The sequence below is a fragment of the Melanerpes formicivorus genome, unplaced genomic scaffold (assembly GCF_026170545.1).
Source record: "Melanerpes formicivorus ecotype bairdi unplaced genomic scaffold, bMelFor1.0.p_v2 SCAF_3, whole genome shotgun sequence".
In the NCBI taxonomy this organism is placed as follows: domain Eukaryota; kingdom Metazoa; phylum Chordata; class Aves; order Piciformes; family Picidae; genus Melanerpes; species Melanerpes formicivorus.
In genome coordinates, this window is record NW_027142355.1 from 20822107 (window position 1) to 20837924 (window position 15818).

At 40.0% G+C, this 15818-nt stretch overlaps 1 protein-coding gene across 5 annotated transcripts in view; it reads left to right on the forward strand.

Moving 5' to 3' along the window:
• USP6NL (USP6 N-terminal like) overlaps positions 1-15818 on the forward strand; it is a 141332-nt gene that overhangs the window by 34793 nt on the left and 90721 nt on the right. The gene's annotated exons all lie outside the window — the stretch shown is intronic.

Below are 15818 nucleotides of genomic sequence, written 5' to 3' on the forward strand. Positions count from 1 at the left end.
TGAGTTGGTAGGACGAATGTATGTTGATTTCTGGTTTCAGTGATGCTGCAGTCAAGATGAAGGTTCTGATTTGCCTGAGGCATTTTTCCAATATATTTGTAATAGAGATCTGTAAGAGAGCTTGAGCCTGATCTGACCATAGAGAGTGTTTTGTGTCATGTGCCTTTTCTTCTGTAGCTGCTTTTGTATTTCTATCACATGAATTTCATAACAAAGCCCAGACATTTTAGGTTTGGATTTGCAGACCTTTGAAAAAAGGCTGGAAAACACTACAGCCAGGATCTAGAAAACCAAATCTCATTTCTGTCTTGCATTTTCATGGTTCAGGTGAACATATTTTTTCTGGTGTTGATTTTGGTAAGATCATGACAATTATGCCTACACTATTTTCAAGTATGTACAACTTTGTTCTTGTGGACTCCTAAAGTATTGTGTTGATATCCAATACTACAAAGCATATTTTTTTTTTCCCCATTAAAGAAAATCTTGGGGTAACACAGGGGATTGTCTAATTACTTTTTTTGGCCATAAGTTGTTGAGTTTCCAATATTTTATCCTCGAGAATTTGGAATCTAATGTAAAATACGAAGGTTAGTGTCAGTGTCCGTGTTTATTAGTTGTGAGGCTTGCATGGAATTTATTTAATGCACTTACAGCTTAAGTAGGTGACAGTTTCGTTTCTTCAATTGCAGTGGATTGGAATAAGCCCCAGTGCAGACATAGATGCTAATAAGATTATTTATATTTAATAACTTAAAATGTGGTGAATATTTCAGTGTGACAGGTTCTCAGCTGGACGTTTTGTACAGCAGCAAACTATTGTAGTTGGGTGGCTTAGATGGTGTTTCTGTGTATGTTGACAATTCACGATTTCCCTAGACATCTAATTTGCCTTCTCCAAATTATTTTATGTCCCGTTGAGCTTCTAGAGCTCTTGGTATAGCTCATAAGCAAAGCATCCAGACTTCTCAAATCAGATAACAGCAAATGAAAATACAGGTTTCTCAGTGGAATAAGTCCCTCTGTTTTGTCCTTGTTGCAAGTCCAATCAGCTTCTAAAAGAAATCCATAAAAATGTTAATTTGAACTGAATTTCTAGATCAAACAGAAAACTTAAATGTCAGTTAATTAAATTCTTGGTGGAAATGAAAAAATAAGTACACAGATGCCCAAACTGCTGCTGTCTCTCTGCTGATAAAGCAGCTAATGAAGCATTTTCTATCGATACCTGGAGGGGCACGTCCTCGGTGGGAATGATTTGCTTGAGGAACAAACTCTGCTACCTTCTGCATCATGTCCCAGGTGATGTAGGTTTCTTTTTTCTACTGCTGTCTTTTGTAGCATTATTACATGGAAACATCCATTTTCTTTTCTTTGAGTATATGGATTGCACATACTCCTCTCCAGGAGAAGAGTGCAATGCCCGTATCAGGTGTCAGCATTGTTAGTCATGGTCCCTTAATGCTTATGAGTGCATTATAGGTCTTGGAACCTGCCAGATGTGAGGGCTCTCTGTGCACATGTGGGCTTTGTTGGAAATCGAATCTGAGACCACTGGCAATAGTTCTTGTGAGCAGGTTCTGCCCATCTGGAGAAGCTCATTAATATTCAGCTTGTAGGCTTCTTTTGATGCTCCTGTTTGTCAGCTATCGCTGTGGTACTGCTGCTGGGTTGCAGGTGTTTTCTGCTGCCACTTGAAAATAGCTCAAGTGCATACTTAATGTGGAATTTGCTGTTTGAGCAATAAATCTACAAGAGTTATTTGAAGAGTCATGTAGGATTTAATTTTGCCTTTAGTCTCTGGGTGTTCTGAAGACTTCAGGGGGTTTGTAGCTTTTAAGCCAGGTATGATCTTACTGCTCCTATTTGAAACCACTTGTCTTTGGGGAGTGAAAGTTGTATGCAGTGTTTGATATGTCTCTCTCCCTCCCCACTGTGTGTGCATAATGATGTTTTTTTTTATTTCATTTTTCTTTGAAAAACAACCTTTTGCTCTAGTTTTAGAATGACATTATCACAACACAGATGCTCTGTTCCTATTGTACATTAACAGGGGGTCTTTATGTGGTAATCTTAATGCAGATGTTAATTAAACATAAATAGTATGGGAAGAAAGCAAATACTTTCATTTCCCTTTTGTTGCATTGAAAGTAGGTTTCTATTTAAGAATATAAATACTGGGGGGTTTGTGTGGGGGTGTTTGTGGGTTTTTTGGTGTTTGGATTTTTGAGGTTTTTTGGCCTTTTTTGTTGTTTGCTTATTTGTTTTCTCTCACCATTCATGTCACAGTGGTATCTGTTATCTCTGCACCTTCATCTCCTTTCACCAGTGCAAGCATTGGCTATGTCTGAATGTGAAATATTCAACATGCACTTTTTTCTGTCCGTTATTTATCCAGAAGCAAGTGGCAGAGGCCTGTAAGCTATGGTTTAATCAGGTTGCACAAAACTTTCCCCTGGCTAAGGGGAACCCATGTATGAAAAGGCAAGTTTCACCATGTCTGCTAGTCTACACTATGTGCTGGATTTCCCCCTGCCAAATAGTTTGTCTAAAGGCCCTTTTTTTCCTGCCAATTTTATCTCTCTGGGTCTTTTTTTGTTTGTTTGTTTTGTTTTGTTTTTTTTTCAAACGTGTTCTGTAGAATTTTAGTATCTTTGCTTCACTGATTCCTGTCACAATGGAATTGCAGCTTTTGTTGGTAAGCCTTTTGAGTGGGAAATAGCAGTAGTCTAAAGGAAAGAGTTATAGTACAGTTTACAGGTCTCAACTGGAATGTGAGAAGTTGCCTTGATCTGAGACTTCCTCTTTCTGATAGCAAAGGAAATTCTGTTTGTACTGGTGAAGGGACTTTTGCAGCATGAATATACTGTGATCTTTTGTAGAGAAATATTCTGTTTCATTTAAAGACACATTGTTTGGATTAGTGGAACAATTCTGCATCATTTTCAAGCCTTGGGTGTTTTTGGGATGCTTCCAGGGCTTGCCAGTGTGTGATATACTGCTGATTTCAGGTGTTGCACTTTGCTGTGTGATGGATAAATGGCTGCACCATTCCTCTGTGTCCTAATTTTTCTCCTTCCCAAAAGAAAAAACCTGACTAATCCGTCTCTTTTTCTGATGACAGCTGTACATTGAAAAGACTTTAACACATTTAGAAAAAATTTCCACATCTATGCTGCAGCTGCATCAAGTTCAGGAGCTGCCATCTCTCATCTTGCAGTAAAAGAAAATGTGTTCACAGACAGTTGTGTGGAGCGTATTACACAAATCAAAGATACACAGATCAATAAAAATGTTTTTGTCAGTTCTGTGCTATGAATTAGTACCCTGGTTAGGCTTTGAAGCATGTGGGATGAATGCTAGTTTGGAGCTTGCCAAATCTATAGATGGAAAGAGAAAAGGGGAAAAAAAAGAAGCTACACAGACTCCAATTCCCATTACTATTTAGTTTATAGGCATTGGAATGACCTTCTAAACTGTGCAGTGATAATTGCCTGTTTTACATAATGCGTAAAGCTTCACAGAAGAGTATTTGTAGTGATGGAACATGTATTAACAACCATTGTCTGGTAACTAATAAGAATGTAAAGCCGTTCTATAAATAGTGCAGATGGGCTGTAAAGGAGAAAATGAGCAAATATGCTTAGGCAAATCAAGGGACGACTGCCTGTGCTGAGGCCCGTGCTGTGTGTTTAGCTAACAGCAGCCTGCGGACTGTGTTTAGCAAGTAGCATGGCACTGTAGTAATAGATCAAGAGAGGAAAACCAAGGGTCCAGCATCCCTCCTTGTTTCAGCAGGTTTTTCAGTCTAGATCAGATCTTGGCCTTACTCTTTGGGCAGGACGTATGTTAGACCTCAGAGTGCATTGCACAGTTTGTCATCTGGAAGGCATCCCGTTTTGCATACTTCCATGTTGCTTCCCAGTCCAAACTGAAGACAGCCAATAGAGACGGTCCAGAGATTTGCTCTGAAAGCACTCTTCCAGTCTAAACTAAAATGCTGTATTTAGAACTGGAACATTGGTAGTCTTTCTACCCTAGATTTCTTTAGAATAGAATTAACCAGGTTGGAAAAGACCTTTGAGATCATCAAGTCCAACCAATCACCCAACACCATCTACTCAATTAAACCATGGCACCAAGTGCCTCATCCAGTCTCCTCTTAAACATCTCCAGCAACAGTGACTCCAGCGACAGTGACTCCACCTCCCTGGGCAGCCCATTCCAATGGCCAATCACTCTTTCTGTGAAGAGCTTCTTCCTAACATCCAGCCTAAACCTCCTCTGGAGCAGCTTGAGACTGTGTCCTCTTGTTCTGGTTGCCTGGGAGAAGAGACCAACCCCCACCTTGCTACAACCTCCCTTCAGGTAGTTGCAGACAGCAATAAGGTCTCTGAGCCTCCTCTTCTCCAGGCTAAGCAACTCCAGCTCACTCAGCCTCTCCTCATAGGGCTTGTGCTCCAAACCCCTCCCCAGCTTTCTTGGCCTTCTCTGGATATGTTCCAGCAAGTCAACATCTTTCCTGAACTGAGGGGCCCAGAACTGGACACAGTACTCAGGGTGTGGCCTGAGCAGTGCTGAGTACAGGGGCAGAATGACCTCCCTGCTCCTGCTGGCCACACTCTTCCTGATCCAGGCCAGGATGTCATTGGCCTTCTTGTCCACCTGGGCACACTGCTGGCTCATGTTCAGCCTACTATCAACCATACCCCCAGGTCCTTTTCTGCCTGGCTGCTCTCTAGCCACTCTGACCCCAGCCTGTTTTATGTTGGATAGAGTGTCTTAATAGTTTGGTTTTGTTGTTTGTGGTAATCTTTTTATTTGTTTGTTTATTTTAGGAATAAGAGGAAGCTCCAATAGGTTTATATTTTGGGGGCAGAAATGGGATCAAGACATTATGCATTAATGTATTGAAGATTGATCTGTATGACTTGTGTTTGTACATGCTGTACCTCCTAAGTTTAGGGGTTAATTTCATGGGAGAGTTTATTGTTGGCTACTGTGTTGCCCTTACATGGCAAGGTTTTAACAGGAGGGGCTAGAGAGGTGGCCTGTGTGAGAAGAGGCGTGTGCCTTCTCCTGTGTTGGATACAGCTGGTTTGTTTGCTCCAACCCAGACCCACGCATTTGCCAAAATTGAGCTGATCAGTGTAGCTGGTGACACCTCTGAGATAAGATACTTAAGAAAGATCCTGAGGTTAAAAAACATGGTACAGAAGCTGAGAGAGGAGGGTAAGTAAAATGTATGGGAATCAACTCTGCAGACATGAGGGTCAGTGAAGAAAGAGGGGGAGGAGCATCTCCAGGTGCCAGAGCAGATTGCCCAGGAGGCTGTGGTGAGGCAGGTTGTTCCCCTGCAGGCCGCTGAGGATAATAGTGGAGGAAATGCCTGCTGTGAAGCCTTTGGAAGACCCCACTTTGGAGCAGGTGGATACGCCACGAGAGAAGCTTCAGCCTGTGGAGCCCATGCTGGTGCAGGCTCCTTGCAGGAGCTATGGCTCCTGGAGAGGAGATGACACAGGAGCAGGTTTTCTGGGAGGAACAGCTTGTGGGAAGGACCTACACTGGAACAGTTCATGAACGACTGTATTGTGTGGGAGGGACCCCATGCTGGAGCAGGCAAGAGCGTGAGAAGGAATGAGCAGCCGAGATGAAGTGCTACAAACTGATTGCGGTCCCCATTGCCCATCCTCCTGTGCTGAGACCAAAGGAGTGAAATGGAGCCCAGGAAGAAGGCTTTGGTTTCACTTTCCTATTCTGTTTTTAATTGTCAATAAATTAATTTCCCTAAGCCAAATCTTTTGCTTGTGAGGGTAATGATTAAGTGATCTCCCTGTCTATCTTGACCCATGAGCTTTTTAATCTTGTTTCCTCCCTCTGCCCTATTGAGTAGGGGGAATGAGAGCAGCTCAGTGGGCATCTGGCAGTCAGGCAGGGGTCAACGTACAATAGCGATGCTGAGGATGTGGACAGACTTAAACATTGCAAGCATGTGTTCCTGCAAGTTCTCTCCAGAGCATGTTCCTTTAAACTGTCAAGCATCATCCAATTCAGCAGTTTTGTTTTTGTTGTTGTGGGTTATGGTACCCTCACATGATCCTGTTTACCAGCACAGCCCAGAGCAGTAACTTCCAGCAGAGCTGAAGACAAAGAGCAATGACGTGTTCAATGTGCTCTGCAAATCCAGGACAGGATGTCAGATTGATATCCTCCTCCTACATTTTCCTTTATGCTCTCTTACTGTACCACTAGATGTCTATGTTAAAAAATTGAATGAACTTGTCCAAAAAAATTGCCTTCTTAACATTTCCAACTACCCATCTGTATTAACTGATTTTGAAACAGTTGTTTACTGGTATGCCAGTGGATCTTTTTGAACAACTTTAGCTGTTAAGTATTAGAACTTCTGAAGTCATTATTACCATTAAGAAAACTCCACAGATTCTTGCATCCTATCTACCTAAATGGCTTGATATGGGAAGCTTGTAGAAGAGACAATCAAATTCTCTTCCAACCTAGTTTGGTTTATTCTAATATTCTAATTGATGGGAATACATTTGAATGTGAGTGGTCTTGCGGGGAGGGGGAGCAGGTGAATGGGGGAGACCAAACAGTTGATATATCTTAAATGTTCCTGCTGCTGTGGAACCGTTTAATGGTGATTTGGTCTGGGCTTTGTTTATTTGACCAAGCTTCCTTTCTTGGCAGTTCCTGATTCCTTTTTAATTTAAAACAACTTTTCTGCAGTATTTTGTATGAGCTTCCCCTCTCCAACATATTTTTGCCTGGCTTTTATCTGTCACACACCTTTCATTGCACTTGCTTACAGATAGTGTAGCTCCTGATCTGTATGCTGTCCTTAGTGATTAACTTACAGCTACCTAAAAGGCAGCTATAGCATTTTTTAAAAATGAACCAATTTAGAGTCACCTTATTTGTGAAAAACCTTATCAGCATGAAAGGGATACAAGTCTCAATTGTGTGGGCTTTGAGGAGTAGCTTTGCTCCCTGTTATGGAGGTTTGCCATTCAGGAAGTTACTTCTAGTTCAGTGGACCTCTTTACACTAACTTCTGGCACAGCCGTGTGTGTCCTATTTCTTCTCCCACTTTCTAAACCATTGTGGTTGTATTGCTCCATATTCATGGAAAGGAAATTTCTGTGACTTTTCCTCTACACTTTGTATATTTATTTTGTTTTAATTTTGTTTCAGCACTGTATGCAGTGAGATACAACACCCTGCCAATCTGATGTGCAGGTGTGAAGAATGAAAACGGGTACAAGGCAGTGGGAAATCTGATGCTCAGGTCTTGTGGAATTTGTTGTATAACAAGGTAGTAAACACTTAGAGCAGCTCAGTATTTTTTAATTTTTTATTTACTTTAGTTTTGCTTATTTATAGTTTCATGCATGAAAATACCTATTAAACAAGGTATGGTTTTTAAATCCTTTTCTAGGGACTTTAAGCCATTTACTGATCGTGACCACTGCACGCCTTAACTTCACAGCTAATTATATTCTGCCAGGTTTGTAGATCATCCTCTTAAAATGCCCTTCCCTAAATGATGCATCATACTTCCTCTCCTCTTCTCCCCCCCACCCCCCTTTTACATATAATTTACATTTGTACTTTTCATTAGGTAGGACTTGTAAATTGTCACTCTTCTGCTGTTCTAGTCTCAGAAGGTGTTATATTGACAGAAAGCAATTACACAGGTCGTTGCCTCTTTACAGCATGTTGTGTGTCAGGGTACAGGTTGCAGTATCTTACGCTGTGCTATAGCAGTTAGGCTCTGCTGCCGTCAGCCCTGAAATTCTGGCTGCTGTAGAGATGTGTTACATCCACCACAGATAAATAGATTTGGAACACTTAGAACAGTGGTAGCATTTTGTCATTCTACTAAATAAAAAATATTTGGTGGGAAGACCTGATTAGTTGTGCTGTAGATCCGTGCATTGGTCTTCTATCTTCACTAAAACTCCTTGCAGATCTGTCTGACAACTCTGTGACTGACTTTGTCTTGGGTGAAATGCCTCCTCAGCTCAATAGCACCTGAAGAATAATGGCTGCTTGTGTGAGTGTTTCAATCAGAACTTCCCTGAGGATGTGCACCTGACTCATTTTTCAGAGAAACCCATCTGCAACACGTGTCTGAGATGGCTTGAATGTTACCCTGGGATTAAACAGCCTGTTGTATCTTGGGTACAAAGTACTTTCTGATGTTTTCACTTTTCTGCATTTTTTTATAGCACACATTATCACACTAATGTGAACTGTTGGTCCCTATTGTCAATTTTGGGTTTCCTGAGCTCTTCCAAAATAGCAGGTGTTGGCAAATAGAGAGTATGAGTAATTTTATAGTCTCCAGGAGCCACACCCCTTGTTCTTTCTGTGCTGGGGAAGAAAGTGAGATAGGGAAGGAATAAAAACAGTGATCAGAATTTCTAGACTAAGAATTTTGTATGGTGGCTAACACACACCAAAAGTGGTAGCCTTTAGTGTGGATTATGTTAAACTAAATTTGCAGTGAAAATGATCTGTCTTTTCCCACACTGAGTTCTTTTGTCATTTTTTTTCTGGATTTGCTGTTGTAACAAGAAGTTTGCTGTTAATTTAAACCAAATTCAGAAAAAGTTCTAAAACAGGGAAACTTGATAGAAGGGTTGATGAAAGGCAATTGGATTTTCATCAGGTTTGAAGCCACTGGAGTGATAACTCTTATTCAAAATGCTGTAACTGAAGCAACATTTGTTATATTCAACCTCTTAATTTCCTATCCTATTTCAAGACCTTTCAGGAATATCTTTGCAGAGGTGATGCCTTATTTTACTGCATTACAGTTTTTTGTTTCAAGGAAATACCTTGGCTTTCTCTATAGTAATAGAAAAGATGGGATTTTAATGTTCACTGAAAGTGGTACCTTCAGTGGTAGGAGAAGAGGGAACAACAATTCATAATCAAAATGCATCCCCCACCCCTCAAGTTATTTTGTGTTTATAGTTGATGAAAATTTGAGACCTGAACTTGCTGAACTCGTGAAGTTGATGACTTTTAGAGTGAGTGTTACACCTCCTGGGAAGGTGTCTGACCATCATGGCTACACCTGGAAGTCAAAAGGAGGATTTAAAAGGCCATTTAGGCATGCCAAGTGTTTTGACCAATGAGTCTTTTATCTGCAGTTGCTGGTTGTAGTTAGTGCTGAAAGCTGTGGTGTGAAGATCTGAGTTCAGATGTTTTGATGTCTGGGTAACCAGTTGGCCCTGTTGATTCTGGTTAGTCCAGGTGGCACAAATGAGAACTTGAACCTTCCCCAAACGGCTTGTATACGTGGATATGCAGACAATGGGTGGACCTATAATTACATCTCAACTTGTCCTTCACTTGAGTATACAGCCTTGCTGTTCCCCTTGCTCTCTAATGGAGAGTACAGCTCGTGTCTGACCTTCTTCATGAGGATTCTACAGTTGGTTTGCTTTTACCAGGTTACAGGATCCTTGTTAGCCAGGTGTAGCTCCATGGGCTCAAGCAAGTCTTGACTCTATGGATTTTGATTCTGTTAGGGAAATCTGCAGACACTGAAAGCAGTCTGCTTGGAATCAAATAGTTTGTTGAGCAAGACTGTAATCCTCTAAAAGGCTTTATTTGTCTGCTATCATAGAGCTAATCCTTGTAATTTAGAATAGGTGTTGCTGAAGTATTGCATCAGTGCTCAGATTAGATGAAGCAGACATTCCTGTGTACTGAGTCAAAAAACTCTTTTTAGCTACTTCAGGTCATTTTCTGCTGAGATTGAGAGTATGACAAATGGTCAGATGGTTTATGTGAACACTGGACATTTGTAGAACATTTTCAGGTTATCCAGAAAGAGACAAAATGCTCCATCTTTCTGTGATCTCTTACTTGAAGATGATGTATACCCTCTCTGGAGAATTCTGTGCTGATTAACCTTTGTTGTCTTTTAAAATCAAATATTCACACTACTGTAGCTTTGTGCGTTCCTCTGCACAGTAATGGGAGGATCTCAGTCCTTGATGTTCCTAACTTCTATGTCCCAGAGGTAGGGGAATAAACCTCAGACTGTTAAATAAATCTCAGACTGTTCAGACAGATAAAAAAAAAAGTTACCTCTAGCAAAAATAAATTGAAATAAAGGTGATGGATATACTGTAGCCAGAATGTTTATCTTACTGGTGCAGTGTTTTCTGGATAAAAAGCCACAAAGTTTGAGGGAAGAAATTATTTTTTCTTCTCTCCATTTGGTTATTTTAACCAAACACTGGATTATTTTTTATTAATAAATGTTTTATCTGATACAAACAAATCTGTACTGTTATTGCTGAACAGCAGTATGAATGTAACCTGATTTCAGTTTGGTGGGTTTGCCATTGGGCTTTATTGCAGTTGCTCTGCTGCATTTTCACTTAGCCTTAGACTGGGACTTGGAGAATACAGGACAGCCTTGGAGGCTCTAATTCCTGTTTTGCATGGGAAATGACATAGCTGTTTACTTTGTTTTGTTTACCATTCCTCATTCAGTGAAACTGAAAATACCAAAACCTGCTTGTCTAACTTCCTTTTCATGTAGCAGGGATGAAGAAGCTGATAGCATTTTCTTCTCCAGTTTCTGCTGCTGCTCAAAAAACTTGCTTACTCTTCATGTGACTCATTCCTCTAGCCCTTCTTCTAACCACTTTATAACCATTGAAAGAAGTAAAATCAATATAGTTCTGCACGACCTGGTTATTTCAGATGTTCAGAGAGGATTTTAGTCTCTTTTTTTTACTCTTTTTTTTCCCCTCTCCCAAATTTCATTTTAATGAAGTGAGTGACAGATATTTGAAGTAGCTGTTTACTTGGATTTTTCAAAGCAGCTCTATTTCATGCTGCGTGGACATGACTGATGTTATAAGCAGGCAGGTGTCTAAATTTGCTTTGATATCTTTTTATGGACTTACTCAAACTTACCATAGATTCAGCAAGCGTAGACTTAGTGTCACAGGAGCTCCTTGGTACCATTCAGACTTCTCATAGGATTTACTTACAGGATTGTATTTAGGGTTTTACTGCAGTTTAAATGTTTATCTGCTCAAAGATGAATAGCTCTGAAACAGAGTCACTGAAGGGAGCTGTTCAGCTATAGAGAACAGAGTTGTAGCATGTAAATTGCAGTATTTTTTTGTGAAAATGATTTTTATGTATTAAGATTATAATTAAATTGAATGTGGAAGGGCCCTGCAACTCCTCTGTAACTGCTCTGTGATTCCTGATGGTCCCTTCAGTGTATCACAGTGGCAGGTGGAGGGACATCTTAGATCCACACTGCATGATATGGATTCCAAGAGCCTATAGTAACTAGGGTAATGTGCTTTTGCTGGAATAAAGGGAGGGGGGAATGCTTTTTCATCCTGCCAGAACATTTACAGTATTTTAGATTTTATTTTCCATCTATGTAGCAGGGTGAAACTGAGCTTAAACTGTCAGCACAAAACCTGAGGTATCCCCATGGAGACGCTGCACGTTTTCATGGCATCTGGGTGACATAAGTTGAAGTGTGAATGGAGGCTGGACACTGTTTTTCTCACACTTTTGGGGAAGGATTTATCTCTCGCTATTTGATGATACCTATTCCAAGAGAAGACAGAAAAATATGATAATATCTGTGCAGCTGATAATAGCTGGTATTGTCAGTAACTGCTCATCCAGTGCTTATTTGCAGACCCATTCAAAGTCCAGTGAGGTTTCAGCAGCCTGTGAACTGAGCAACAACAAAATGTCAAGAGCTTATAGCTTGTGGTCACTAGGCTGCTCAAGAGCAGTTTTCTTCTTCCCCATGATGCTGGTGCAGTTTTAATCCTGCCACCTCGAGTCAGTGCTGCCATTTTTCTGAGCTGGAGCTTCTTAGTCTTATTAACGGGTGGAATAACATCTATTACAAAAACAAACCCTCCTTTTCTTCCTGTTATAATCAGCTAAATTGACTGTGTAATTAAATGAGTTGCACTGTGTAGAGGAACACAAAGATTGTCTGTGTAGAGAAGCAAACTTTTTAATTTTAGCCAGCAAAATGACAGACCTACAGATGAAACTTTTATAAGTAGAGAACTTTTCTCTAGCCCTAGAGAGGGAAGGAAAGAGGTTCCTCAAAAATGAAGAGCCTCTCTGAAAAGCTTTTTCCACAGTATGTGTGGAAGTTATTTTGGAGATGCTTTAAGCTGGGAATAGACTTCACATCATGAATGTGGAATTTAAAAGTATAATTATTGTTTGCTTCATTAATTTTGACTAATGCAGAGATAAAAATGATTAATTGGGAGACAACATAATTAGTGGAATGTGGCATCTGACTACTTAAATATATCTGTGAGAAGCATAACTTCTTGTGAAATGTTCTGGCTTGTGTCAGAATCTGAAATATTAGAACCATTTTACTGTTTAAATTGATACTGCAAATCAGTTCTGTGCAAACATCCACCATCTACTATTAATGAATATGTACAACACAGGAAATCTGAAATTATGTCTGAAATGGTGTCAGACTTTCAGATAATGTAAAAAAAAAAAGATTTATGTTGCTGGGGAAAATTATTTTTACATGTCCTCCTGATGTATGGCATGGGGAAATTGAAGAGGAAATTTATGGCAGAGAACTGTTGTATTCAGCCTTGCTGAAAGATGGTTTTGCTTGCATGTTTAGCAACCTGTCATGGTTAAAAGAAGTATGAGTAGAGTCAGTTGCAGAAGAGGTGTTTTAGTTTCCAAAAGCCTTTGGGGACTTCAAACATAATATACTTCTAAAGTACAAGGGAGCACAAAATCAGTGTTTTCAGCTAAATTTGCTTAAAAATCATAATCAACACCTGAAAAGGTGCTAGTGTGGATTAGCTGACTTCGTTTAGTTTGAGGGTAAAACCCCTTCATTAATGCTGCTTTTACTTGCCAATACAGCAGCTGATTTGCAGCAAATTTTATTAAGACATAAAGGCTAGGACTAGTACTGGGAAAGGTCGTGGATTTCAAGGGGAGTGTGGGAGTTTAATCTTTGGTGGAAGACTGTAAAATAATTTGAGTAGTAGAAAACTTCCCGTGTTTTTCCATGAAGACCATGTCTTTGTCATTTCTTGTCTGTTGGTTTATAATGTGTTACAGAAACAAAGCTTTCTCCATCTCCTTGAACAGTGAGAATGCAAATCTTATCTGATCACCACTTGAGCAGCTGTTTGTAGGGCTGACATTTCTTAAATCAGCATTAGTATTTACATCTCCTTAAAGGCAAAGTGTATAGGTGAATGACCACTTCATGATAGTCATAATGCTGCTCTTTCATAGCAGTGAGGAAAGAGAAAAATAGTAATAAACTAGTGAAAAGGCCAGATGCCACCTACACCCTTGAGAAGGAGAACAAAGGATGACTTAAGTTTAGACATAAGGCATTAGCTGTTGCACAAGTCAGACCAATCTTTGTGCTGGCAAACCCCAAATTATACCCAGTCTAGGTCTTTACATTTAGGTCATTTAAGAGCTACCATAAGTGTTTTGCATTGTGGTGAGAGAGTTCTGGGCAGGAGGATGGCGTGTGTGTTGGGATTTTTTTCTTTAAGGAAAGGACCATTGTTCAAAATGAGGCTTTTCAGTGTCTCATCACAAATTAGTAAATACATTTTTTTCTGGCTTTGCAACTGATTATGGTAACCTTCAGCAAATTAATTATCTTCTGGCTTGTGCTTGCACACACTTGGTAAGATGGAATTACAGTAGATCTCTGCCAGTTCTCGTCACTCCACTTTGTAACCCTTGTGGGAACATTCATAAGACTTAATAGCAAGGTGATGACAGGAGCATTCAAGCTGCAGCTTCCAGGTGGGTTAGTTGTAGGCTTAGTTGATGGAGATGATTTCATTTTAAGATGTACTTATTTATGTGAAACACATACAAAAAATAATTGCAGATCAAGACTAAATCAAATAAAACACAACTTGATGATTTATTATGTTCCTTTTCTGTTTTATTGCTGGTTTATTCTGAGTTCTGTTCTCTCTGTGCTTTAACAAATATCTGTTAGCAAGGCTGTGTTATTAAAACTAAACTAATAGACATTTTGCAATAACTGTTTAATATTATCTGAGTTCCTGTCAGCCCTTCAGTCAATTGCTGATTAAAAGCAAGTTAGGAAGAGTGATTTAAATTCTTTGCAATATATATTAGAGTCCTAAATCCTAACATCATGTTTTGTCATAAGCTTTCTATGTAGAATATTCCTTAGCAGGGCTGCTTTGGCTTCCCTGCTCTTGCTTTGAATCCCTTGGGGATCATTTTAAAATTGCTTCAAGAGGTTTTTTCTGTAGCAGTTAATTATACTGACTTCCAAAGTGACCATTATCGACAAGTGGCTGTGCAGTGTCGCAGAGGGGTTGTTGCAGAACTGCAAGCATTCTGCTGTAGTGAAACTTGCTTTTTTCAGTAAGATGAGAGTTCAGTCATGTTTATTTAAGAAAGTTAAACCCTTACTTTCATATCTTTCACCTACTACTCCTTGTGAACTAAAATGCCAACAGGTTCTACTCTGAAGGAATGTTGGTTATTAAGGAGGAGGGTTGGAGAGTGCTTGTGTTTTGCTGTTGGAATGGAGTGTTTTTGATGCAGAGCATAGTGGATTATACTGATTTTTCACAGGTAGTTTTACTCCACCCTCATCTGCTTTTTGTGGGCTTTTTTTGGTCTGAATAGAGAAAGATTTCAATTAAGCCAAATCTTCCTTTGTTTTTTTCTCTGTATATCTTTACTTGAAAACACCTACAAAACCAGATATGCTAAACTTGAAAACCAATTAAAGACATAAGAAAAATATCAGTGTAATACTGCTTTTAGCTTACTGCTGCTTGAGGATACTGTGTAGTAGAATAGTACCAGCAATGTTAAAAAGCAGACTGACTTCAGGTGGTAAGATATCTGAGAGGGTTAACCTGAAATGAGCGCTTGTGGGTGGGTTGTTTCTTCCTCCACAAATGCACTCTCAGGTAAGGCAGCAGAAAGTAGTTGATGTTACAAAACCAGTGCAGTAGTTACGTTAAAAATGTAAGTTGAATGTTGTACAGCAGGGTTACTGCTGTGTTCAGAATATCAGCAGTAAGAAAATGCAGCTTTTGTGGTGGATATTACAGTAGCTCAGTCTAAACTCAAACTGACTCCCTAGACTAAACTATTGACACCTTGGATTGGGTAGGATCCATGAGTAGTAATCAGTGGTAAAGACAAAAGAGCTCATTTCCAGGTTCAGTGCTCTGCCAGGCAATATGGGGAGGAAGATTAAAACAATTGAAGGAACTTTTTTTTTTTCAGTCCTTAGGGAAAAAAAGAATAGTCCAACACACTTGATCATATCTGCTGTTCCTGGCATTTTAACACTTTTCAGGGTGCAAGGAAACCACAGAATGATTGAGATGGAAAGGAGCAGAGTCTGGAGGTCATCTTGTCTCAACCCCTTGCTCCACCAGAGCAGCACAGAGCTAGTTGCCCAGGACCATGTCCAGATGGCTTTTGAGTATCTCCAAGGCTGATGACTTCATGGCTACCCTATGCTAGTGCTCAGTCACCATGATGGTGACAAAGTGTTTCCTGCTGTTCAGAGGGAATCTCCAGTGCCCGTTGCCTCAGGTTTTGTCACTGGGCACCACCAAAAAAAAAAAAAAGCCTGGCTCTGTCTTCTTAGTACTCTCCAATCAGGTACTTATGTCTACTGATAAGGTTCCCCTAAGGTTTTTCTTCCCCAGTCTGGACATTCTCAGTGATCTTTCTGTTGGTGTCACAAAAAGTTGGAGGCC